This window comes from Leptinotarsa decemlineata, unplaced genomic scaffold (genome assembly GCF_025532065.1).
Source record: "Leptinotarsa decemlineata unplaced genomic scaffold, Ldec_3_MD MMD2_P_RNA_scaffold_14, whole genome shotgun sequence".
Classification (NCBI taxonomy): domain Eukaryota; kingdom Metazoa; phylum Arthropoda; class Insecta; order Coleoptera; family Chrysomelidae; genus Leptinotarsa; species Leptinotarsa decemlineata.
The window spans coordinates 4,880,324-4,908,210 of NW_027412528.1; the positions used below are offsets into that span (position 1 = coordinate 4,880,324).

The window sequence follows — 27,887 nt, forward strand, 5'->3', positions numbered from 1 at the left end:
TTTTTTATTTTCTTTGGTTTATTCTTTTTTTCCAATTGTAATCTATGTTGAAGTTCTTTTCTTTTTTGTCTTTCTTCAGCTCTCTGCTTTTTTTTATTTCTCCATCTTTTTTTTTATCTACTTTCTTTTGGCAATATTCTTGCCATTGTTTTGATGTCACAACCGAAGGAATTTTTTCTCTGAGTGCTCTCTTTTTCTTTGGTTTAATTGGATCTGGCCACATTAATACTCTTTTGAATGGGGAAGGAATGGTCTGATTATTGATCTTAAGAGGGGAAGAATTATAAGCAGGTTTAATAATAATATCACTAATTATTGGGAAAGAAAGTTTTTTGGCTTTCTACTACTCCATCTTGATACAAAAAAGAAAAAGATGGAGTAGTAGAAAGCCAAAAAACTTTCTTACCCAAAAATTAATCACTCCTAAAAAAAAAAAAATATAACCCCTTCAATTCATCACTAATTACTTTGAGTAAAGTTTTATGTGATGTGGATGAGATATGGATCAATGAATCAGTATGTGCGCCATTTTCTGAATTATTTTCGTTATTTTCCACATTCTCTTTTGAAGCTTCTTCGATAACATTTGACTTATTACCATCTTTTTTAGTATTTCTACTTTGGCTGTAAAACTTTTCTGTAGATTCACCAAATTCTTGATCTTTGAGTCTTTTGATATTGATTTCTAGTTTTTTATAAAATCCTTAAAGAGATGTATCTTCTATTTATACCTGTCCAGGTTGAACTTATCTTCAGCTATCTTATCTTCAGGTATACATTTTTCTAAAAAAAGTTTTCTCCCTTCCAACTCTTCAAGATTATATTGATTCGAGTCTACTAATTCATTACTAGTTTTTTCAATCTTCTGAATTGTGATAGACACCGCGTCAGCAGACCACGGTACCAAACCGCACTTGCGGAACCCATTCTGGAGAACTGACGGATGCAGTCTGCTATCAATAGTTTTTCTGAACAATGAGCAGAAATCAGTTTCAAAAAGAGATAATACCATTTTTTACGGGGCGACTGTTTGTGAATGGATTTTCCCTTTTGAGTTCTATCATGAATTTTTGAACGCTATCCAATAGTTGATCTTTTCCAACTGGAAAGCCTGCCTTTGCCACACGAACGATCCAATTTACTAATAACTGCTCTTCATCCTTAGACAGGAAGGACTCAACTCCCATGCCACATTCCCTGGGAATGTCCCCTCTGAATTCATAAAGAAGGGTTATCCTAGGTAATTTGGGTTTTACGTATATTTTTGAACCTATAGTTGACACCCTGATTAAAATAGATTTTTGAGCATTACAATTCAATTATAATCTTTAAGCAATTATATTTTCTATAATAAACAGTATGGTTCAAAAGAGTAAAGCTCACCTTAAATATTTCGGAATAAATGCACCACACTCCTTAACTGATGTCTTCAAAAACACAAGAAATTTCACAAGAGTGTTACGCATGGAACTCAAATGGCGACCATATTAACAAAATCAGTTCTTTTCTACTGTACCTCCGATACACAATCCTAGATGGAACCACGAGTAATTCCCTCTTTAAAAAAGTGGGACAGTCATATTATTTACCTTATTCCATGGGATTTTCGACGGAAGTGTCAATCTTTGGTGCAGTGTCAAAAATTGGGTGTTTTACCTTACTTGATAAAAATAAGTGAAAACATCAAATTAAATCATTTGCATTTGATTTCGAACAGTGTGCTTAAAAATATTTACGAATAGGAAAAAACATACCTGCAAAGATCGAAAATTCTAGATTAAAACAAGAAGAATAAATATCACTGTAATAGCATTTCTTTACATAACACCAATTATGTGAACACGGGTAGTCTTGTCGCGGTAACTGAATCGCTGGCGTGGTTCTGCGCATCGTTGCGATGCACTGCTCGCCCCCGCGCTTGCGCGACAAAAGCGCTCATGTGCCGCAGCGCCCGCACTTTTCGGAGGCGGGTAGCGAGGTATGGCGGTAATACACGTTTGTGCTTACTCTTACCACTTAACCAAATGGTTCAAGATGTTTGCCGCGCACCGTACCGGGATTTAAGCGAAGTCTTATTAGATGTACCTAGTTATGAGTCTTTCCTACGAATGTTTTATTTAACTGTCGGACGGACGCGGAAACCCTGCGCTCCTTCTACGGAACCCTATGTTGTATTATTGATAAAAACACTACTCTTTCCCTTTTACAAATCAAATCAAATCAAAGCATGCTTTATTATCTGAAGAATAGAATTCTTATTGACAAAGCTCCTAAATATAATAGTACATAAATCCTAACTGCTTAAAATGAGCAGGAAGTCATGATAATTAAATGAAATTAAAATTATGCAAACCAATATGGATTGTCGGATGTTAAAAGTGGATGTACTTAATGTATATATACAGTCATGTTTCTATAAAATATTTTCACAACAATACAGTAGAATAGAAATAAAAACAGTTTTCCCTAATTTATTCTATATTAATTGGTTATAAATACAAAACAGGAAAGAATTGTCAGATGATAAAAACATTAAAATAATATATATACATATACATATATACACATATATACACACATATATACACACATATATATACACATATACACATATATATATATATACATATATACACATATACACACACATACACATATATACACACATACACATACATATATACACACACAGACATATATACATATACACATATATACACATACATAGACCCATGTACACACATATAATAATTTTATAAAATGTTTGATTTCTTAATACAGTTAATATGTACATACATATATAGTCATACATACACACCTACCTTTAAAACTATTTAGTGAGAGACATAGATACGACATATTTTGTACTGCTGTCACAGCTATTCAAAATTTTGTTCAAAAAATTCCCTCAAATCATAAAACGGTCTTGTTATTAAAATTTTTTTACAGCCCTTCTGAATTTCGGAGTGCTATGAATATTTTTAATTTGCTTCGGTAGATGGTTGAACATTTTCGTACCATTGTAAACAATTGAATTTTGGTATTGGGTGGTTCTGGGGACTGATAAAGGTAAATATTGGCCATTTGCCCTAGTATTACGTGCAGTGTCAGATTTTAATAAATGCAGTTTATGCTTATGAACTAAACTAGTTGATTCTAGCACGAAAATTGATGTTAACGTGAGTATCCTCTGAGATGTAAATAAGGGTTTACATGAAGTTTGGTGATTAACATGGCATAAGTATCTCATTGCTCTCTTTTGTAGCTTAAAGATCATTGAGAACAACGTTTGTGAGCAGGCTCCCCAAAATGCTATCCCATATCTGATGTGAGATTCCAGGAGAGCAAAGTAGGCTTTTCTAGCAATAAGATAACCGATGTCATTTCTAATAACTCTGATAGCATAACACCCAGATGACAATTTATCTGCCATTGCCATAATATGCTCATCAAACTTTAAATTATGGTCCAATACAACACCTAGGAATCTGTAATTATCAGATTTCATAAGTGTATCATTATCTAGTTGTATTTTGTCGATGTCCCATTTAAATGATAACACTTTAGTTTTCTTAGAGTTGAAGACCATTTGATTGGCATCGCACCACCTTTTTATTTCAGTTAGATCTAAGGAGATCAATTGGCCGAGAATATTCTTATCTTTAGTGTGCCACTCTATAGTTGCATCATCTGCAAATAAAGTGAACCTACCACTAATATTCAAGTTCGTGAGATCATTCACATATAGCAAAAATAATATGGGCCCCAAGACAGAACCTTGTGGAACTCCGCTGGTCAATTTTTTTTCCTCAGATACTGCACCCGAAACTTTCACATATTGTTCCCGGTCTTGCAAGTAAGATGTCATCCATTTATGAGATATGCCTCTGATGCCATAGTACTCAAGCTTCTGCAGCAGTATTCCATGATTCACACAATCAAAAGCTTTGGATAAGTCACAGAACACCGCCGCGGTCGCTTCTTGATTATTAAGATTAGTGTACACATTTTCTAAAAAATGATAGATAGCGTCATTTGTACTTTTGTTGGTTTGGAAACCGTATTGGTTACCATTTAGTATTTTATGTTTAATGACAAATGACATGAGTCGCTTCTTTACTAATTTTTCTATGATTTTTGCAATAGTAGATAGAAGGGATATTGGTCTGTAATTTGATGGATCCTCCCTATCCCCACCTTTGTAAATTGGGATCACCATGGCTGATTTAAGTATTGTTGGAAATGTTCCCGAGACAAACGATTCATTTATTATATCAGTAAGCGCGTCAATAGCTGCCGGGGGCAATTTTTCCAGCATATTTATAGACAAACCATCAGCTCCAGATGCCTTTTTGTTCTTAATGTCCTTCATAGCACTCTTTATTTCATCTGGGTCTGTTGGAAATAAAAAGAAGTTTTCGTCAATTCTTACATTCTCAAGATATTGCATTGGATTAATATGAATGTTAGTGGAAATGTCATTAGTAAGTTTAGTTGCGATAGAGCAATAGTAATCGTTGAAACAGTCAGGTTTCAAATTGATTTCATCGATTTGATTTTTGCTCTTTCCACGGATTTCATTTATAATAATCCAGCTCTCCTTTGCTATATTGGAGGCAGTATTAATCCTGGTATGATAATATGAAAGCTTAGCCTGTTTTATGACACTGTTGTATACACTTCGGTACCTATTGCAATAATTTTGTAGGTGTTCCTCTTTATGAAACTTTTTAATGTAGTTCAATGAGCGCATATTTTTGGCTGATATTTTGATGCCCTTCGTTATCCAAGGTTTCCTTACCTTTTTTCGGATTCTGGTGATAGGGAAAGCACTTTCAAAAATATTACTGAGTGTATTCAAATATGTGTTCATATGTATGATTCTGTTCCAGTTGACCTGATCACAGGCCTTTTGAAATTTGCAATAGTTGTTTTTAGAAAATATACGCCCAAGTATATTATGTTTTTTAGAAATGCCTTTACCAGGGAAGCTGAGTGTACTGAGAACGGCTTCATGATCTGAGAGATTTGCTGACAAAACTGAACAGGTTACCTTAGACTCATCCAAATTAGAACAGAAATAGTCTATTATAGTAGATGTACTCCGGCAAATATGTGTTGCGGATTGCACGTGCATGGTTAAGTTTAAGGAGTCTAATAACTGTTCTAGAAGCCGACAGGAACGATTTGATTTGTCTTCAAAATTTATATTCAAATCGCCTGCTAGGACAATATTCGAATTCATTGGAAGATGTGTCAGCAGTGTTTCGAGCTTTTCGAAAAATATGGTCATTTCTTCTGAAGGGGTTTTATTGTTATCTCGCGTTCTATAGATACACAGAACATACAGGAGAAACGCTTCACAGTACACCAAGGAGAACTCAAAATTTTTCTCCTCCAACAAATTACTGAATTTTTCTACCTTAACAAAGGAGCATGTATCTTCATTTACATTCTCTAGTATCAGGGTTCCTCCATGTTCAGCCGTAACTCGGTCAAATCTAGAGATGCATTTATAACCTGGTACAATTATTGGTTCCTGTGGTTTCAGCCAGTGTTCTGTAACTAATACTAATTTTGGAAAATCAAGATTTTCTAAATAAATATATAAGTCATCAATTTTGTTTCGAATTGACTGTATGTTAATGAGAAGCAGGGTTAATTTACTATTATATATACATTCTGGAAGATTCAAATTTACTACTCTTTTTCTTGGCTTAGCGGCATTTCCAATAAAAAAGATTCCTGGAGGTATCTACTTGGAATCTCAGCCTTGTCGATTTCTTGTATTTTCACTGTCTTTACAACAAGACATTTATTAGATTCAGTAAGGAAGCTGTGTACCCTTGTAAGTACATCGAATTTACTTCCTTTTTCCCTGACGTCGCTTATGTATGTGAGAGAGAAGTTATGATTATGTTTCCTAAACTCATTGATCCTTTTATTGATAGAATTGAGCAACTTTTGGTCAATAATATTATTTCTTTCAATAATTAAAAGGAGGTTTGTGAATTTGCTTATTGGTAAAATTTGTTTCAGCGCTAGATTTAGACTACGGCTATTGCTTATATTGTTGGTATTGCACATGACGATAACATAATCATCCTGCCCTAAGTTAATAGTGTCTTGGAACAAGTTACTTGTTAATTCAGATAGCTCTGTATTTGGTTTCAATATTTCATACATTGAGTACTTGCGTTCTCCCATACGACTTTCCAGGGCCATGGAAAAGTTTTTTGAATAGTCATCTCCCAAGATCACTATTCTTTTTAATGAATCTGTGTGTGACCTGTCATCACTAACGTTCGATCCTATTTCATCGGTTATTAGATTCACCACCCCTTCATCGTACAAAACGGCTTTTATTTACGACTTCCACGTTGTTTAACAGGGTAGCAACAAAGTTTTATATTCAACTCAAGGACATTTTTATGCATCACACACATGATCCAAAAATATATATCGTTAATGTAGAAAACTTGGAAATCTGATTTGTATTGCCATCTATTTAAAATGGACCAAAGTAAGGCTCAAACAGCATTTCATTTTAGCGTAATAATACAGATTTCTATGTAGATTCTTAACACCCCAGGGTTCCGCTGACCACCATTTAGGAACCGCTGCACTAGATAATGAAAGCATGGAACTATGTACTTCCATAAGACCGTTTGGTAAATATTGCTTCAAAAGACTTCCTTTTGAATTGAATGTGAGTCCAGAAGTATTCCAGAGAGTAAATGAAAAAATGTTTGGTGACCTTAACATTGGTATTTACTTTGATGATTTCATAATAGCTACGGAACCCGATGAAGATCATGATAAAATTCTCAATGAAGTTTTAGCAAGAGCAAGGAAATATGGAGTGAAATTTAATGATAAAAAAGTATAATTTTAAAGTAATTGAAGTTAAATACATAGGACAAATTTTTTCAGTAGATGGAGTCAAACCAGATCCACAATATATAGAAGCCTTTTTGAGCATTGAAAATCCAAAATCTAAAAATGAGCTGTTAAGTATAATGGGTATGGGTAATTATTTAACAAAATATGTACCTAAACTTTCAGAATTTCTAGCCCCATTGAGAAAATTGATATAAAATAATATAACGTGGTTATGGACAACAGATGTTAGCCTTAAATACAATTAAAAAACTCTTAACCGAGATACCAAATTCAAAAATATTTTACTCAAAATCTCCGATTGAAATACAGGGCTACTCAATTTGGTATTGGTGGTTGCCTACTTCAAAATCGAAATCCAGTCGCTTTCTGTTCCCGCAGTCTTACAGAAGCTGAAGTAAGATATCCACAAATAGACAAGGAGTTACTAGGAATTTGTTTTGCACTCAAAAAGTTTCATAATTTTATTTATGGTTGTAAAATTTTAGTCAAAACTGACCACAAGCCATTAGTAGCTATTTGTAACAAAGATTTTTACAAGGTGAGCAATAGATTACAAAAATTGAAGCTCAAGCTGCCAAAATATAATTTCACTATAAAGTATTTACCAAGAAAATATATGTATATTGTGGACCTCTTATCAAGATCATTCATTAAAACTAAACAAAAAGATGAATAAAATATTAAATTTGTTCATTGTCTAGATTTAGGTATTCCTATTTCTACTAGTAGCCAAGAAAATTTGAAAAAAGAAAGTGAAAGTGATTCAATATTATCCACAGTCAGAAATTATTGTAATTTGGGTTGGCCAGAAAACCTCAAAAAATTAGAATATAATCAAGAACTTTCAGCCTTTTTCAAAATTAGAAATGACCTAGTTGCGAAAAATTTTTTGGTCTTTCACAATGATAAAATCATAGTTCCTAAAACTCTTAGAAATGTAATGCTTGCAAAATTACATAACATAGCACATCTTGGGACAGAAAAATGCAGGGCACGTGCCCGGAAAATATTTTATTGGCCTGGTCTTGGTACTAATATAAGCAATTTCATTACAAAATGTAAAGATTGTCAAAAATTTTGTAGAAAACCAACAAAAGAGAAGCTAGTTCAGCATGATAGACCTAACATTCCCTATTACAAGGTAGCTGCTGATATTTTGACTTACGGTGGTTGTGACTATCTGGTGGTAGTTATCCTTTATAACCATTGCCGTAACAGTTTTCGTATTTGAATAATTGTACACCATTAGTCTTTTACATTCAAATCGGAAGGAAAACGATGTTCCGTACGTCGTTGGACGTACGGAACATTATATTACTACGTAATGCCATTATATTACTACGTAATAGAGAAGACAGACGTGAAGTAGAGGAATTTGAGAGACGAGCCCAACAATTAAGTACAGATATTCAATTATATGAGAAAAAGAAGAATGTTCTGCAGCAGTTGAATGATTTAGATATTCAAGACGAAGTGTTCGAGCCTCAGAGTGTAGAATATGTCGCCAACGATGCTGAAAAACAAATTTTTCACTTCTGACTACAATAATATATAATGTTTCGTATGAGAACGTACCGAATGTGGGCTAGTGATTATGGATGTAATCAATGGAAATCGACTCGTTCGACATCAGTCAATGAGGGTCAGGTATCAGTATTCGCAGACACAATTCCAAAGAATACACCATCCAAATATAAATTTAAAAAAATATCTGTTTTTAAATCTGTTTTCCGTTAATCAGCTGTCGTCCCCATACGAACGACCACTCTCAGAAGTTGAGAAACTTGTGCGAGCTAAGGACTAACGAAGTCTTACCTTTTAACGTGTGATTCCTAACACGCTAAAATATGTTTCGCATTTTGTCAGTGTTTCACATGGCAACTGATCTATCTTCCCTACTTGTTGGTTACTTATGACAAAAGTTGCATCATCGGCATATAAATAAACATCTGCTGTATCAATATATGCAGTGGTCGGTTTCTACGTAGAAAATAAAAGAAACTTTATGTATATCTTCACTTCGGAAATATTGACGATTTTTGGGAAATATAGCATGACATGTTTTTTTTCTCCCAATATTCGTCATTCAGAATATTTGAAATTATAAAGATGTGCCAAGTCCAATTGAATTTTTTTGGTCAAATATTCTACAGTGATAACTCTCTCAAACGATATATCTGAAATCGACCTGTGAATATACAGGGCATGAAAAACCGCTTGTCACATATTGCAAATGAAAATTTGCAGAATCTTCCTTATTTTAAATGGATCACCCCGTATATTATTGATCCATTAGGAGCACCAACGACACCTCTACAAATTTCATTAAGTATTCCCTATGGCTAGGTTCAATAGTTTTTTTTTGAATAGGCATTTTTTTCGAAAAATGGTCGTTCTTCCTATTTCTACGCCATAAACTCGATGAAAGACTTTTTTCAAAGCAAAATCCATTTGACGACTGATAAGAGTATACAAAAGATATCTTGTTTCAATTTTGTACATTACAGCGTGTCCAAACAAATATTTTTTTACGAAATGTATGTACCTATCACATTTTTCTAAATGAAAAAAAATGTTTTTCATTGGATGCAGAATTTTAGCCATAAATCGTGCAATATCAAACCAAACAAGATTAAATGAAAAAACAATATAAATATTACTAATTTTTTTTTCGTGTTATGGTGTATAATCATGAATTCAGAGCTAAAGTTCTAGATATTTAAATTTGTCAACTGGCAAACTACACAACTACAAAAGGGAAAGTTTAATGAAGGTTGATAATGAAACTTTTATAAAATATGTTCAACATGTCTTTCATTTTCTTGAATACAGAGCTGAAGTCTATGTTCTATCCTGCGCAAGACAGGTGGTGTAACGCTGCGAAAAGCATTCGTTATTATAAGTCGCATATTCTCGGAAGAAGTTGGTTGTCCGACTTTATCATATTTTTTATGTATCCCCATAAAATATCCAGTTTTGTTAAATCTGGTGATCTAGCGGGCCACCGTACAGTCCCATTCCGTCCTATCCATTTATTGGGAAATACTTCATTTAGATGAGGTCTTTGTACAGTGTTTTCCTATGCAAAAAGTCAAAAGTGAATTAAAAAAGCCTTAAATAACCAAAGGAATCAGAACATCTTCAAATACATGATTAGGAAATACACTAATAAGTGATTTCTTCCACAGTTTTTTTAATGAGTACCGAAAGATCTATAGAAGAATTATAAGAAGTAACCAGCGTTACTCATGATTACAAATCTGCCGGAACTCGCCTCACTACATAGGAGTTAAATTACATAATAAATTTAAATGTATATGTGAGCTTAAACGATACACCTGTAATATGTCTAACATGTCATTTTGCATTAAAGCCAAATGTTTTCTGACAACAAATATTTTATAGCTTAGTTTTTCAACTTTGAAAATGTGTTTCGTTTTTTTTAATATAAATTTTTAAAATTATGACTTACTAATTTTAATTATAACTTTAATTTCATAATTAAATAGAACTTGCCGATACTTGATGAAAACCCATATTAAAAAAAAATTAAATAATACAGTTTATTGTATGCCTCGTCTGCCTAATGAATGAATCTACCTGAAACGGTCAGGTATGAATTCATTGTTGTTATTTTTAATGTGCATGCCTAAATAAAATGATTTGAAATCCCTGAAACAAGTAAAAAAGAATAATTAAAAAAGAATAGTTGAAAATAACAATTATATTAAGCAACAATAAACCTGAAATGAAATGATAGTGAAATAACCTACAAGTAAAAATATAATAATTGAATAAATACAAATTAAAGGAATGCAAAAAGAAAATAATAAAAAAATAAAAAAGTGTAGAGATTCCAAGTCACGTTAGTTCACGACGTTTCGATTGTTGGTATCTACAATCGTCTTCGGGTGATGACTGGACTGATTCCTCCGAGAGATGACTATTTTATAGGTCGTTGAAATATTTTCACTTTCTCTACTTTCCATTTTCCGCTTCACTGATTCCGTGAGAGATGACCGTTTTGGCGGGAGTTGGTCATTTTTCGTTTGATGATGGGTTTCCATATGTTTCGTATATCTACGCTGGCCTGGCTGAATACGTTGTTGGACAACATGTATGCGGCTTCCTTAAATTTTCTCCTGAACCAATGTTCCTCTCTGTGCAAGATCTCAGCTTGGGACCACTCGATGTTGTGTTGTGTTGATGCTTAATATAATTGTTATTTTCAACTATTCTTTTTTAATTATTCTTTTTTACTTGTTTCAGGGATTTCAAATCATTTTATATAGTAGACAATGGAAGTCCGAACTAGTGAAATTCATCACGAAACATTGTCAATCACCTTCAAACAAAAGTGCATGCCTAAGTTGTTGGTTTTGAAAGCAATATTTACACCTTTGCTGTGCAGTAAACCGTTGTTAACCTGGCAACAGGTGCATACGTTTCATTGTAGTCGAACTCTTTCTTTTGGCTGCAGCCCTTCACAACTAACCTTGCCTTATACTTTTCCACTTCCTCATCAGGGTTTCTTTTGAGTTTAAACACCCATTTGTTGTCGATGGCTTTTCTTCCTTGAGGAAGTTCACACATCGTCCAGGTGTTATTTTGCATAAGTGCTGACATCTCTTCCTGTACTGCTATATTCCAAGCATTTCTGTCATCCCTTTTTACTATGTCCTCATAGAAGTGTGGTACATTGTCAACATAAGATTCAGCACAATACTGCAACATCCTCCTCTAAGACATAATCCTGCAGATGTGTTGGCAGTCTCTTTGGGCGTGTACTTCGACGCTGTCTTTCTGGCTCAACTGGTTGAATTTCTTGTTCTAGCTCTGTGACTACTTCTACGCTTGAGTCATCTTCAGACTGAGACATTTCCAATTCATCCCTTGGCTCAGTTGCATTGTGCCCATTTGAGGCTTGGTATACTTCCTCCCATTCACCCAGCTGTTGATCACCTGAAAACTTATGTTCATCAAAAGTAACATTCCGTCCTTCTACTACTTTACTCTCATCAGGATTCCACAATCGATAGCCATTGTGGCAATATCCTACAAAAAACACTTAATGGTCCTGGTTCCAAACTTCCAGTCTATAAGTCGCTTGGGTGGATGTAGAAAAGCTACACATCCAAATACCCGAAGCTTTCTTACATCTGGTTTCTTCCCAAACCAAGTTTCTGCAGGGACCTTGCCTTCCAGTGCACATGTAGGACTCCTGTTTAAAACATATGTCGCTGCCTGGACAGCTTCACTCCACCATTCTTTCTTTAGACCTGATTCCAAAAGCATGCATCTAGCCTTTTCTGCTATTGTTTTATTCATTCGCTCAGAGACTCCATTTTGCTGAGGAGTGTCCCTGATGGTGCACTCATACTGAATGCCTTTGGTTTCGAAAAACATTTTCATGTTTTCTGAAAGATACTCAGTTCCTCAGTCACATCGGAATCTACTTACAGGAAGATTGAAGTGTGCTGTCACCATGGCTTCATAAGCCTTAAAGTACCTGAAAGTTTCAGACTTGGCTTCCAGAAAATATACCGAGGTAAAATGAGTGTAGTCATCTACAAAGCATAGAACATACCTCTTTCCATTCCAAGAAGTAATATTAATTGGCCCCATCATGTCACTGTGGATCAACTCCAGTGGTCTTTTAGCTCTAGTTCTTCCTTGACTATGAGGTAGTCTGGTTTGCTTACCAGCAACACAAATCTCACATACTTTCCTTGCATCAGGATTGCATGAGAGTTCCAGTCCATCAACTAGTTTTGTTAGTTTTTGTAGATTTGCTTTGCTGATATGGCCAAAACGACGATGCCAGAGCTGAGCTTCTGTTTCAGTGAGATAAGCATCAGCTGAACCTGACAGCCGTTCTAGACTTAGCTCATATAATTTATCATTCCTTTGGGCTATAGCTGCAATTTTATCATTTTGTTTGATAAGGGCTTTCCCATTTACAAAGATTACGACAAAACCACTCATTTCAAGCTTTCTTACTGACAAAAGATTATGTTCTAGACTAGGAACAAACGATACATTTTCAATTAATATGGAATAAGTTTTACCATTTACATATGATTTGAGCGTCAAACTTCCATATTTTTCAGCTATGAGATGTTGGCCTGACTTGGCAACCTTAATTTTAATTGGATTTGCACAATACCTTATATTTTGTAGAACACTGTCATCTGAAATAAGATGTTCACTCGCACCTGAATCCAAGTACCATTTCACCTGATTGTTAGTGAATCCACATTTCTGAGTACTGGCTGAGAAACAGAAATCATATTCCGAACCTTGATCATTGCTAGAGTCTACCTTAGCTGTGTGGACTTGACCAGAATTTTCTTGACTTTTCTTGCGCTCCAACCACCTTTCCCTTTTCAGACATTCTGACTTCTTGTGTCCAACATTATGACAGAAATGACACTTGTATGCACATTTTTCTCCATGATCTTGCTTGTTACCTTGATGAGAACTTGTCTGGACTTTGTTCTGGGATCCTTTGAACCGCCTTTCACCATTAGAAAGAAATGCAGCTGAGGAATAAGTTTCTTCCTTATTCTTCAAAACTCCGACACTACTTAACCTCGCTTCCTCATCCAGTAATTTGCCTTTCACCACTGGTAAGGTAATGAGTGAGCTATTAGCAAGTGATACCCAAAAGAAAGCAGTTCTTTCATCACTTACTAATTTTAATTATAACTTCAATTTCATAATTAAATAGAACTTGTCGATACTTGATGAAAATCCATATTAAAAAAAACTTATTAATACAGTTTATTGTATGCCTCTTCTGCCTAATGAATGAATCTACCTGAAACGGTCAGGTATCAATTCATTGTTGTTATTTTTAATGTGCATGCCTAAGTTGTTGGTTTTGAAAGCAATATTTACACTTTTGCTGTGCAGAAAACCCACTACAAATATTTAAGGTTTTCTGCACAGCGAAGGTGTAAATGTTGCTTTCAAAACCAACAACTTAGGCATACACATTAAAATTAACAAAGATAACAGTTCAGTTTCAGAAAAATCAGGAGTGTATAAATTATCGTGTGGGTCATGTCTGATGTTTTACATAGGTCAAAGTGAAAGAGCGTTTAAAGCTCACATAAAGAAACACAAATATAGTTTCCAGAGTGGAAAAATAAATTCCACTGTAACGGTCTAAATTTACTTGTAAATATTGTAGATATTGTTCGTTTATTTACTATGGAATCGACAGAATTGTCATTTATTGATGACGAACTTTTCGTCACAGCTAGGGACACATCTGGTTTGTCAGTGTGCCCGACCTACATTTTCAAAGAAGTTGTTACGTTTCAATTTAGCACTAGATCAAACTGCTCTTATGTGACCTTTCAAAACCACTACCTTACCTTTTAAGATCTTTATTCAGAGGATATTAACAATGTAATTCAGTTACAAGTTCATTTTATTCATTTAACATCATAGTAATGGGAATCTTCCGTTCCATAGAAAACCATACCTGAAATGTATAAGAATAAATGTATGCTCCCTGACTAACTGCTTTGACCAGTACTTACGCGTTCTCCTATTGCCAATCGACATTGGAGATCCGAAATTCCTCGCTAGGTTGAAATAGTTGTTATTGTTTGTTTCTCAGTTTTCTTCACCTATCATTTTTTTCAGCCGTTGTCTGCCTTATTCCCTATACCTTTCCGAGAATATTTCTTGCATAGATTGTTATTCATCACTTCCAGAAGGTTTACTGACATATTAGAGCCATATCGCCTGAAAAACAATATTAGTTACCTCTGGGTTTCTGAATACTGTTTGATATTTTCGGTAAATATTCTGCATAATATGAATGCTCTAATATTTGTACTGAAAGGGAAGGTTATGGCGACTTACCTTATATGTTTCTATTCCATCGCATGAATAAGGATTGGTAAATAGTTGAAAATAGGTTGGAACAATATATTTTGTAAATATTCGTAAACAAGGTTAAGAGACAGCTGTTGGTTGACATCTGCCGAACTTTCGTAGTGTCGTTCCGTCGACTTACACCGAACTAGTTCTACAGTTGTTCACGGGTGAGGGATTGATCGGTTACTCAAGTTGTCAAGGGTTGTTTTAGGGTTGCATTGCTTTGAGAAGGAGTTTTGATGGGTCATGGACTTGTTGATGATGTATCAAGTGGCTGTGGAGGAATTGTTAGATTTATGATGTTGTGCACAGCGCCCCCTTGGTGCTTGTAGTGTAGATTGGATGCACTGTGGCAACAACTGGTTAGCTGTCAGATGTGGCATTCTCTTAGTATTTGGAAGTTAGCCTTCGGTGAGCTTGGTTCGGAGTTCAAAGGGTATCATCAGACTGATTGTAGGATATATTTGGTTGTATTTGTGCCATCCTTCACGGGGATTATTTCTACAATTCAGGATTGTATAGTGGAAGACTGATTGGTCATTTTGGTGTGGATATTTGCAGTCGGAAACTTAAGCTCTTTTGAGGATTTGTGGTGGATACCGAACTCGTGCCAGGTGGAAGGATTTCCGAAATTAGGTATGTCTGAATCACTGTCGCACCTCTCATGTGATCTTAGCTATGATATCACTTCTTCAATTCTACAACCTTCGTTTCTCGTCTCTAGATTCATAAGAAACAGAAGGCCCTCAGTCACTCATCAAGTCCCAGCAGGACTTCCGTGCAGAACACCGCACACGAAGAATCGTATAGAAAACCCCTTGGCCAGGGTAAGAATTTTACCATTAAATGTGTTTTAAATGATTTTAGTAATTTCTGGTTCCATCGTTATATCTCAACGGAATATTAGTATTGAAGAGAGGTTTCAACACTCATTCAATTTTCTTGATTTTTACGGATCATATGGTTATACAGGGCACCCAAAAATATACTCTTGTTATCTTGCTACTTTGCTTGATGAAAATATACCAGGGGTATTGATTAGTCAAATAGTCCTATTGAATGGGGGTTGAATCTCACCTTGTTTTATCTGATTCTGATTGAGAATTTTCTTCCGTAGGGTTTTTCTTCCTGCTTTTCTTCCTGTCTTTCTTCCTGTTTTTCTTCCTGCTTTTTCTTCCTGCTTTTTCTTCCTGCTTTTTCTTCCTGCTTTTCTTCCTGCTTTTCTTCCTGCTTTTTTTTGTCTTCGTCAAGGGTTCCTGTTTTCCTTTATTTTCTTTCTGGATCTTATTTGGTGATCCATTACTGGTCCAGCTTGTCGTGCCCTACAGGGTGATCTATCTTGGTGGTGCTACAGGGTGATCCATCTCCGCCGTACTACAGGGTGATCCACCGGTGCTACAGGGTGATCTATCTTGGTGGTGCTACAGGGTGATCCATCTCCGGTGCTACAGGGTGATCCATCTCCGCCATACTACAGGGTAGCCTAACACCATATACCGGGTGGCCCAAAAGGAGCACGCAAGTTATAATTGATTTAATTGAATATTTGTGATATACTGAGATATTTGAATAATTGTTGCCCTTATGTTTATTGATACCTGTTGATATAGTGTTTGTTTATCGTTTATTGATTAAGAGTTTGTTATTGATACCTGATTGACATAGATATTTGTGAAACGGAAATTGAGGTATATTCTTCCTTTCACGATTGCTGATTGACACCGATGCGCCTACGCCTGAGCTCACGCGACGCAAACGAGTTTGTCTTACCATCCGATACTAGTATTTACGATTTCACCTACTCAATTTTCGTGGTAGTTTTACTCGACGTATTGTAGTTTTTTTGAGCGTCGTTACTACCGTAATTTATGGCTGATTGAATTCGTGGTTAGATACACCGCGCTCTTGTATGGACATTTGAACATCGCGTAGTAGTGTGAATATTGCATTGTTGTCTTAGAAGCGTTGTTGGTTAATCCATGTAAGTTAGGATTACTGAATAAATCATATTGGGGATTTTTATCTTTTATTTCCAATATTAATTGGTAAGTTATTGATATTGTGAGTTACTTAGGGTATCTGGAGGATTAAATTTACCTGGCGCCCATTAAGATCTATTTGAAATTTGCTAAGTTGTTTAACCCACTCCCGTCTCCACTGTTTAGCTTAGCCGCGGATACCCATCTGTCTTATTTGTTACCGACAGATGATTTAGTCCCCTCTTGTGGTTTGTGAGGTGACATTTTGGCGCCCAACGTGGGGCCCTTAAAAGAAGGTTTTTTTTTTGCGTTTTGGCTTTAGTAGGTGACTTTTGGAAACTTTGGAAAAATATAAATATTTTTTTTTAATTGATACCACTCTAGTAGAATAGCGTTATGGCAAGAAGACTGGTAATAAATCGTCTTGATAAAGACGAACTGACCTATGAATTAGCATATCGGGGCGTAGCAACTGGCACTTGTGAGGAAATGAGACATCGTTTGGTTCAAGTAATGCAGATGGAAAGGTACGGCGAGAGTCTTCGATATCCTTCATATCCATTCACTTTCGAGGAAGATGAGGCTGCAATCAGAGGGAAACTAGATGATATCAGAAGGCTGATTGATGACATAACCGATTCTGGAACGAGTAGCGGGGCAATGAAACTTCAGACCAAGCTAGCACATGTGTTGAATCGTATAGACAATATGGACCCAGATAAGGATAAGGACAAAGAAACCCGGAAATCCGAACTCCTAGGTTTGGCTCTGTCGTTGATGGACGAATTTTCACATAAAGTTGACAGCAGCAAGAGAAGTGATACGAAGCGTGTGCCGGTTGCACTAAATCAATTAGAAAGCAGATTGGGAGCGCAATCATTCCATGCTAACTTAGGAGCAGTTGCTCGATCGTCTCTGACGGAAGATCCAGTCTTTGACCCATGCTCAACCAGTAAAATGATTCCGCCTTATAAATGGAATCTGAAGAAGTTTTCTGGAGATGGTAAAGGAATGTCGGTGACAGCATTTTTCGAGGGAATAGAGGAGTTGAGACTAGCGCGACATGTCCCCAACGCTGTTTTGTTGGACTCAGGTGTGGACCTTTTTGCTGACAAGGCGTATCAATTTTATAAAGATTGTCGGAATCGAGTATCGACCTGGGAAGAACTAGTGGAAGAGTTTCGAGAAGAATATCTCTCTGCCAATCATTCTGACGCATTGTTCGAAGAATTGCAGAAAAGGACTCAACACCACTCAGAAACCATCGGAGTTTATCTTGCAGTGATGTCAAGCTACTTCAGCCGCCTAGGTTGCCCAATGACAGAGGAAGCTAAGCTGAACATAGTTATGAAGAATTTACATCCCTTTTACCAAGACAGATTACGTGAACCCTTACCCACAACCATTTCAGAACTTCGCTCGGTATGTCGAAGAATGGAAGCCAGAAGGGACATAATCAATAGCTACGTAGAACCATCAGCACGTCGTGGCAACGTGATAGAGAAGGATTTGGCTTTCGTAGAGGTCACCAAGGAATTGAATGCCTTAGAGATAGCAACGGCACGAATTCCGTCGAACAATCAGTCGAAGGAGATAGTATGTTTCCGATGCGATCAACCCGGACATCGTGCTATAGGATGTGCTCTACCGAAGCAACTGGAATGCTACAGATGTAAGAGAAAAGGGTATACCGTTCGTAATTGTCCAAACTGCTCCGTGTCGGGAAACGACAAGCGACGCCTTTGAATCGTCGAGGGGAAGGCGTTCGCAAATTGCACTCGGCGACTGCTATTCAACCAATCCTTGATTATATTCTGGATCACGCCGAAAACGATGAGAGACCCTACCTTAAAGTTGAAGTCTTGGGGCGTAGTTTACTGGGGTTATTAGACTCAGGTGCCTCAGCCACTATCTTGGGACACCCAGGTTGGCAAATCGTAAAAGATTTGGTACATTTGAATTCAGCAAAGAGAATTAGTTGCACTGTTGCCAATGGTCAAGTATGTGAAAGTATAGGAGAATGTGAAGTGCCATTTTGTTTAAGAGGCAAGCTGAAATTAATTCGAGTTTTAGTGGTTCCTGATGTCCCTCATCACTTAATTTTGGGAACGAATTTCTGGAGAGCAATGGGAGTGGTTCCGAATCTGAGGCACAACGAGTGGAAATTTTCTGAGGAAATTTGCTATCTGAACGCATTGGACCATCTTCGAGGACAAACAGTTTTATCACCATTGGAAGAGGCCCGGCTAAACGCTGTAGTAGAGAAGAACAAGGAGCTCATGGGGAATAATTTAGGCTGTACGAATCTAGCTGAACATGTCATCGTGACCAACTCACCACCCATCAAGCAGCGTTATTATCCAGTGTCGCCTATTATTCAACAACATATTGATCGAGAACTAACAGAGATGTTGAAGAACGATATTATCGAGAAGTCGAATAGTGGCTGGTCGTCACCGGTTCTTCTCGTTAAGAAGAAAGATGGGAGCTACCGCTTTTGCGTTGATTACAGAAAACTAAATTCGGTAACGGAACGAGACAGCTACCCTCTCCCATATGTTTCCCACACGCTCGATAAATTGAAAAATGCACATTATTTATCCTCTCTTGATATCAAGTCTGCGTATTGGCAAGTTCCTGTGGCGGAAAAGTCGAGACCGTATACAGCGTTTACCGTTCCTGGGCGTGGTTTGTTCCAATTTAAAAGGATGCCGTTCGGATTACATAATTCACCAGCAACGTGGCAGAGGTTGATCGATACCGTCCTAGGACCTGAACTAGAACCACACGTCTTCGTCTATTTGGATGATGTAGTGATCGTTACCCAAACTCTGGAGAAACATCTGACAATTCTTGATGAAGTTTTCCGCAGATTGAGAGAAGCAAATCTCACTGTTAGCTTCGAAAAGTGTCAATTTTGTAGGCCAGAAATGAAGTATTTGGGATACGTTGTAGATAGAAATGGGTTGCATGTCGACCCCGATAAAGTCAAGGCTATGTTGCAGCTTCCTAGACCAGAATCGGTAAAAGATGTCAGGAGACTGGTGGGTACTTTTTCCTGGTACAGGAGATTCATACCTGAGTTTGCATCCATCGTTTCTCCACTCACATCGCTGCTGAAAAAGGGTAGAAAGTTTGATTGGACCGAAACTTGCGATATCGCTTTTCAGAAGATGAAGGAACGTCTTATATCAGCACCAGTCTTGAGCTGTCCGGATTATTCCCTCCCATTTGTTCTGCAAACAGACGCCTCGGCATTTGGAATTGGCGCTGTTCTCACTCAGACTCGCGAGGATGAGGACGTAGTAATTTGCTATTTGAGTAGATCATTGACGAAACAAGAGCGCAATTTTTCTACTACAGAAAGGGAATGCTTGGCCGTGCTGTGGGCGATTGAAAAACTGCGACCTTATTTAGAAGCTATTCCGTTCACCGTAATAACCGATCACTATTCCTTGGTCTGGTTACAGAATTTGAAAGATCCATCAGGACGACTGGCAAGATGGGCAGTCCGCATGCAGCAATATGACTTCAAAATTGTTCACAGGAAAGGGAAGGATCACATCGTTCCTGACACCCTTTCTCGATCGGTCCCAGTCATTGATGCCATCAACCAGCAGATGAAAGAAGAGATTTTGGACAAGTGGTACCTGCGCGTGAAAGATCGAGTGAGTTTACAACCCGAAAAATACCCCAATTGGAGATTCTCTCAGGGATCACTCTACAAGTACGTCAAACCGTGTTACGTGGAATTAGAAGACCAAACCGACGTTTGGAAGTTAGTTGTACCAAAAGCGGATCGGAAGAAAATTCTTATTGAAGCTCATGCAGACCCGACCTCAGGACATCAAGGAATATTCAAAACCTACCATCGTATCAGGGAAAGGCATTATTGGCCAAAGATGAAATCTGACGTGTCGAAGTTTGTTCGAAATTGTTCCACTTGTTCCGCCTATAAACCCGACCTCAGAGGACCAAATGGACTAATGACTCCACAACCGAAAGTGACCCGGCCATGGGAAATGATCGCCAGTGATATCATGGGACCCTTACCTAGATCTACAAAAGGCAATAAATTTATCTTAGTCGTAACAGATTACTTTAGCAAGTTTTCATTAGTCTTTCCGCTAAGATCGTCAACAGCAGAAATCATCATAAGGAAGATCGAAGAGGAAGTTTTTCTGGTATATGGAGTTCCCGAATTCTTTTGTGCGATAATGGGCCGCAATACCGATCTCGACAGATGAGAAAACTCGTGGAAGAATATAAGGTGAAAATTAGGTATAATGCCCATTATCATCCTCAGGCAAACCCGACTGAACGAGTGAACAGAACATTGAAGTCAATGTTGGCTATGTATGTGTCCGATAATCACAGGACCTGGGATTTCAACTTACCCAAGCTATCATGCGCCTTGAGAACGGCTCGACATGAGACGACTAACCACACTCCATATTTCGTGAATTTCGGCCGCTCAATGGTTTTGTGCGGAGAGGAGATCTCTCGGAGGAAAAATCTATTGGTTGATAGTGAACCTGCTGAAGATTCGAGGCCTGAAGGATTTAGAAAACTCTTTGAGGAGATAAGGAAAAGGTTAGATGTGGCTGCTCGAAAGAATGAAAAAACTTATAACCTTCGAAGAAGGAGTGAAGAATTTTGGCCAAATCAACCCGTTTGGAGGAAGAATTTTGTGGTATCGGAGGCGGACAAATATTTTAGTGCTAAGCTAGCGCCAAGATTTGTCGGGCCTTTTTATATTAAAAAAAGGGTATCCCCGTGGACATATGAATTAAGAGATGAAGACGGTAATTATAAGGGAATATGGAATGCGAAAGACCTAAAGTCAGCTAGCGCTGATGAAAATTTACGCTAGTAAATTTTCTTGAGGCAAGGGGGGAATTGTAACGGTCTAAATTTACTTGTAAATATTGTAGATATTGTTCGTTTATTTACTATGGAATCGACAGAATTGTCATTTATTGATGACGAACTTTTCGTCACAGCTAGGGACACATCTGGTTTGTCAGTGTGCCCGACCTACATTTTCAAAGAAGTTGTTACGTTTCAATTTAGCACTAGATCAAACTGCTCTTATGTGACCTTTCAAAACCACTACCTTACCTTTTAAGATCTTTATTCAGAGGATATTAACAATGTAATTCAGTTACAAGTTCATTTTATTCATTTAACATCATAGTAATGGGAATCTTCCGTTCCATAGAAAACCATACCTGAAATGTATAAGAATAAATGTATGCTCCCTGACTAACTGCTTTGACCAGTACTTACGCGTTCTCCTATTGCCAATCGACATTGGAGATCCGAAATTCCTCGCTAGGTTGAAATAGTTGTTATTGTTTGTTTCTCAGTTTTCTTCACCTATCATTTTTTTCAGCCGTTGTCTGCCTTATTCCCTATACCTTTCCGAGAATATTTCTTGCATAGATTGTTATTCATCACTTCCAGAAGGTTTACTGACATATTAGAGCCATATCGCCTGAAAAACAATATTAGTTACCTCTGGGTTTCTGAATACTGTTTGATATTTTCGGTAAATATTCTGCATAATATGAATGCTCTAATATTTGTACTGAAAGGGAAGGTTATGGCGACTTACCTTATATGTTTCTATTCCATCGCATGAATAAGGATTGGTAAATAGTTGAAAATAGGTTGGAACAATATATTTTGTAAATATTCGTAAACAAGGTTAAGAGACAGCTGTTGGTTGACATCTGCCGAACTTTCGTAGTGTCGTTCCGTCGACTTACACCGAACTAGTTCTACAGTTGTTCACGGGTGAGGGATTGATCGGTTACTCAAGTTGTCAAGGGTTGTTTTAGGGTTGCATTGCTTTGAGAAGGAGTTTTGATGGGTCATGGACTTGTTGATGATGTATCAAGTGGCTGTGGAGGAATTGTTAGATTTATGATGTTGTGCACAGCGCCCCCTTGGTGCTTGTAGTGTAGATTGGATGCACTGTGGCAACAACTGGTTAGCTGTCAGATGTGGCATTCTCTTAGTATTTGGAAGTTAGCCTTCGGTGAGCTTGGTTCGGAGTTCAAAGGGTATCATCAGACTGATTGTAGGATATATTTGGTTGTATTTGTGCCATCCTTCACGGGGATTATTTCTACAATTCAGGATTGTATAGTGGAAGACTGATTGGTCATTTTGGTGTGGATATTTGCAGTCGGAAACTTAAGCTCTTTTGAGGATTTGTGGTGGATACCGAACTCGTGCCAGGTGGAAGGATTTCCGAAATTAGGTATGTCTGAATCACTGTCGCACCTCTCATGTGATCTTAGCTATGATATCACTTCTTCAATTCTACAACCTTCGTTTCTCGTCTCTAGATTCATAAGAAACAGAAGGCCCTCAGTCACTCATCAAGTCCCAGCAGGACTTCCGTGCAGAACACCGCACACGAAGAATCGTATAGAAAACCCCTTGGCCAGGGTAAGAATTTTACCATTAAATGTGTTTTAAATGATTTTAGTAATTTCTGGTTCCATCGTTATATCTCAACGGAATATTAGTATTGAAGAGAGGTTTCAACACTCATTCAATTTTCTTGATTTTTACGGATCATATGGTTATACAGGGCACCCAAAAATATACTCTTGTTATCTTGCTACTTTGCTTGATGAAAATATACCAGGGGTATTGATTAGTCAAATAGTCCTATTGAATGGGGGTTGAATCTCACCTTGTTTCATCTGATTCTGATTGAGAATTTTCTTCCGTAGGGTTTTTCTTCCTGCTTTTCTTCCTGTCTTTCTTCCTGTTTTTCTTCCTGCTTTTTCTTCCTGCTTTTTCTTCCTGCTTTTTCTTCCTGCTTTTCTTCCTGCTTTTCTTCCTGCTTTTTTTTGTCTTCGTCAAGGGTTCCTGTTTTCCTTTATTTTCTTTCTGGATCTTATTTGGTGATCCATTACTGGTCCAGCTTGTCGTGCCCTACAGGGTGATCTATCTTGGTGGTGCTACAGGGTGATCCATCTCCGCCGTACTACAGGGTGATCCACCGGTGCTACAGGGTGATCTATCTTGGTGGTGCTACAGGGTGATCCATCTCCGGTGCTACAGGGTGATCCATCTCCGCCATACTACAGGGTAGCCTAACACCATATACCGGGTGGCCCAAAAGGAGCACGCAAGTTATAATTGATTTAATTGAATATTTGTGATATACTGAGATATTTGAATAATTGTTGCCCTTATGTTTATTGATACCTGTTGATATAGTGTTTGTTTATCGTTTATTGATTAAGAGTTTGTTATTGATACCTGATTGACATAGATATTTGTGAAACGGAAATTGAGGTATATTCTTCCTTTCACGATTGCTGATTGACACCGATGCGCCTACGCCTGAGCTCACGCGACGCAAACGAGTTTGTCTTACCATCCGATACTAGTATTTACGATTTCACCTACTCAATTTTCGTGGTAGTTTTACTCGACGTATTGTAGTTTTTTTGAGCGTCGTTACTACCGTAATTTATGGCTGATTGAATTCGTGGTTAGATACACCGCGCTCTTGTATGGACATTTGAACATCGCGTAGTAGTGTGAATATTGCATTGTTGTCTTAGAAGCGTTGTTGGTTAATCCATGTAAGTTAGGATTACTGAATAAATCATATTGGGGATTTTTATCTTTTATTTCCAATATTAATTGGTAAGTTATTGATATTGTGAGTTACTTAGGGTATCTGGAGGATTAAATTTACCTGGCGCCCATTAAGATCTATTTGAAATTTGCTAAGTTGTTTAACCCACTCCCGTCTCCACTGTTTAGCTTAGCCGCGGATACCCATCTGTCTTATTTGTTACCGACAGATGATTTAGTCCCCTCTTGTGGTTTGTGAGGTGACACCACATATGCCACTCATTTATTCACAGAGGACATGAGTTCAACCATAAATACAAGCCTCTCCATTTCCAGAAGAAAGGTTTGAAACTTTACCTGTTAGAGAGAGAGTTTTTGGCTTTCTACTACTCCATCTTGATACAAAAAAAGTGAGGGAATCTTCCAAAGAAAGGAAGGAGGTAATCAATTTGACAATAAGTAACTCTATACATGGATTGTAGATCATGCAAAGAAGTATCTTTCAGACAGAAACTGAAAGAAAGTCCCCCTGAAACAGCTACTTTCACATAAGCATTGAATTACACGAAAGAAAAAAATTCTTTCGAAACAAATACTTCTATATGAACACTGAATTATGCAGAAGATAATTTTCTTTACTCAGTTTGTATTTCAAACATTCGTTGTGGAATAAAAATCAGATATCATTCACATGAGTTCTACTTTAAATGAACAAATTGCACTTACATGGACTTATTATTTTATTATTATTTTTAGTGGAATAAATTTAATTGAAATTTGTTTTTTTTTCAGAATTTCTGCACAATAACTGATGAGATTGTCGTCGGCCTATAATACAGAATGAAACATCATCATGGAGATACACTTTGGGATGCTGTGGGTGGTAGTATATCAAGGATGCAGACGAGTTACTTGGAATGTAGTTTCCTTTTTTATTGATGTAAATATTTTATCTCGATCTTAGTGAGACATATTTTCCCATGTAAATGATTGATATAAAAGTACATACATTGGTCAAATATTGGATCAGGAATCGATTTATAATATTACTTTGAGGGTCAAAATTGTCACAGCTAATACATGTGAAAATATGCTCTATTGTGGGAGTTGTTGAAGGGATTTTTATGATGTGTGCATTTCGATTCTGTAGTAAGAAAGAAGTTATTGGTAGAAGATGATTTGTCATGGGTTCAACTGGAATAACTAAGTAAAAGTGGCTAATACTGATAAACAATTTGTAAAATGTGTCCTCAAATTGCAAGATATCTGATTATCTTTCAGAACTACAGATGTGAAGTGTAGTATTGCTAATATTTTATATTTGGTATGAAATATGTAACACTTTTTTTTGGGAAAGAAAGTTTTTGGCTTTCTACTACTCCATCTGATACAAAAAAATGGATGAGAGAATCTTCCAAAGAAAGGAAGGATTAATCAATTTGAAAATAAGTAACTCTATACATGGATGTGTAGATCATGCAAAGAAGTAACTTTCAGACACATTCATTCAAAGTAGAACTCATGTGAATGATATCTGATTCTTATTCCTCCACGAATGTTCGATATAGAAACTGAATAGAGAAAAGTATCTTCTGTATAATTCAGTGTTCATATAGAAGTATTTGTTTCGAAAGAATTTTTTCTTTCGTGTAATTCAATGTTTATATGAAAGTAGCTGTTTCAGGAGGACTTTCTTTCAGTTTGTGTCTGAAAGTTACTTCTTTGCATGATCTACACATCCATGTATAGAGTTACTTATTTTCAAATTGATTAATCCTTCCTTTCTTTGGAAGATTCTCTCATCCATTTTTTTGTATCAGATGGAGTACTAGAAAGCCAAAAACTTCCTTTCCCAAAAAATTAATCACTCCTAAAAATATTACCCTTTCAAATCATGTAACACTTGATCTTATAAAATGGAATATGTGGCTAATACTGGTAAACAATTTGTTGAACGTGTCCTCGAATCGCAAGATATCTGATTATCTTTCAGAACTACAGATGTGAACTGTCCTATTGCTAATATTTCATATTCAATAATAATAATAACAATAAATTGACTTTATTCATCATAATATACAATAGAATACATAGCATTGACAGTAAGATACTATTTCAATACCATGAGAAAAAGAGTCTACAAGTATAATCGAAATACAGAAATCTATAAAGGCAATTGAACAGATGTGTGTGGTTATCAAGATTGTCAGTTCCAATTTTCTTTAAATTTGATTTTCAATCTTTCCTTGGTATGAAATATAACGCTTGATCTTATAATATGGAATCTGTGAGTCATACTGAAATACAATTTGTAAAATGTGTCGTCAAATTGCAAGATACATTATTCTCTTTCAGAAAAATAGATGTGAAGTTTCGTAATGCGAATATTTTATATAGAGCATGAAATATAAAATTCGATCTTATGAAATGGAATATGTAGGTCATACTGAAATACAATTTGTTGAATGTATCCCCAAATCGCATGATACATGTTTTTCTTTCAGAAAAACAGATGTGAAGTGTGCTAATATTTTATATTTGTTATAAAATACAATACTCAAATCGCAATATAACTGATTCTCTTTCAGAACTACAGATGTGAAGTGTTGCATTGCTAATATTTTATAATTGGTATGAAATATAACACTCGATCTTATAAAATGGAATATGTGCAATGTGTCATCAGTTTGCAAGATATGATTCTCTTTCAGAAAAACAGATGTGAAGTGTTGTATTACTAATATTTCATATGAAATATCTTATTCAATGGAATATGTGGGTCATACTGAAATACAACTTGTTGAATGTGTCCTCAAATTTCAAAATACATGATTCTCTTTCAGAAAAACAGATGTGAACTGTCGTATTGCTAATATTTTATATTTGTTATGAAATATATCACTTGATCTAATAAAATGGAATATGTGGCTAGTACTTAAACAATTTGTAAAATGTGTCCTCAAATCGCAAGATATCTAATTATCTTTCAGAACTACAGATGTGAAGTGTCATATCACTAATATCTTATATTTCTTGTGAAATATAATACATGATATTATTAAATTGTTTATATGGGTCATACTGATATACAATTTGTTGAATGTGTTCTCAAATCGCAAGATATCTGATTCTCTTTCAGAACTACAGATGTGAAGTGTCGTATTCCTAATAATATTTTATATTTGGTATGAAATATAACACTCGATCTTATAAAATGAAATATGTGGGTCATACTGAAATACAATTTGTAAAATGTGTCGTCAGATTGCAAGATACATGATTCTCTTTCAGAAAAACAAATGTGAATACCCGATCTTATAAAATGGAATATGTGGCTGATACTGATAGATAATTTGTTGAATGTGCCCTCAAATCGCAAGATATCTGATTCTCATTCAGAACTACAGATGTGAAGTGTTGTATTGCTAATATTTTATATTTGGTATGAAATATAACACTCGATCTGATAAAATGGAATATGTGGGTCATACAGAAATACAATTT

At 36.3% G+C, this 27,887-nt stretch overlaps 1 long non-coding RNA gene across 2 annotated transcripts in view; it reads left to right on the plus strand.

Annotated features, from left to right (window-relative positions):
* LOC141482958 (uncharacterized) overlaps nt 1-25,404 on the plus strand; it is a 36,931-nt gene extending 11,527 nt beyond the window's left edge. For both annotated transcript variants that reach the window (XR_012465820.1, XR_012465821.1), the window contains one exon: nt 25,176-25,404. This is a non-coding gene — a long non-coding RNA (uncharacterized lncRNA). The remainder of the gene's footprint in view (nt 1-25,175) is intronic.
* The last annotated feature ends 2,483 nt before the right edge of the window (nt 25,405-27,887 follow it).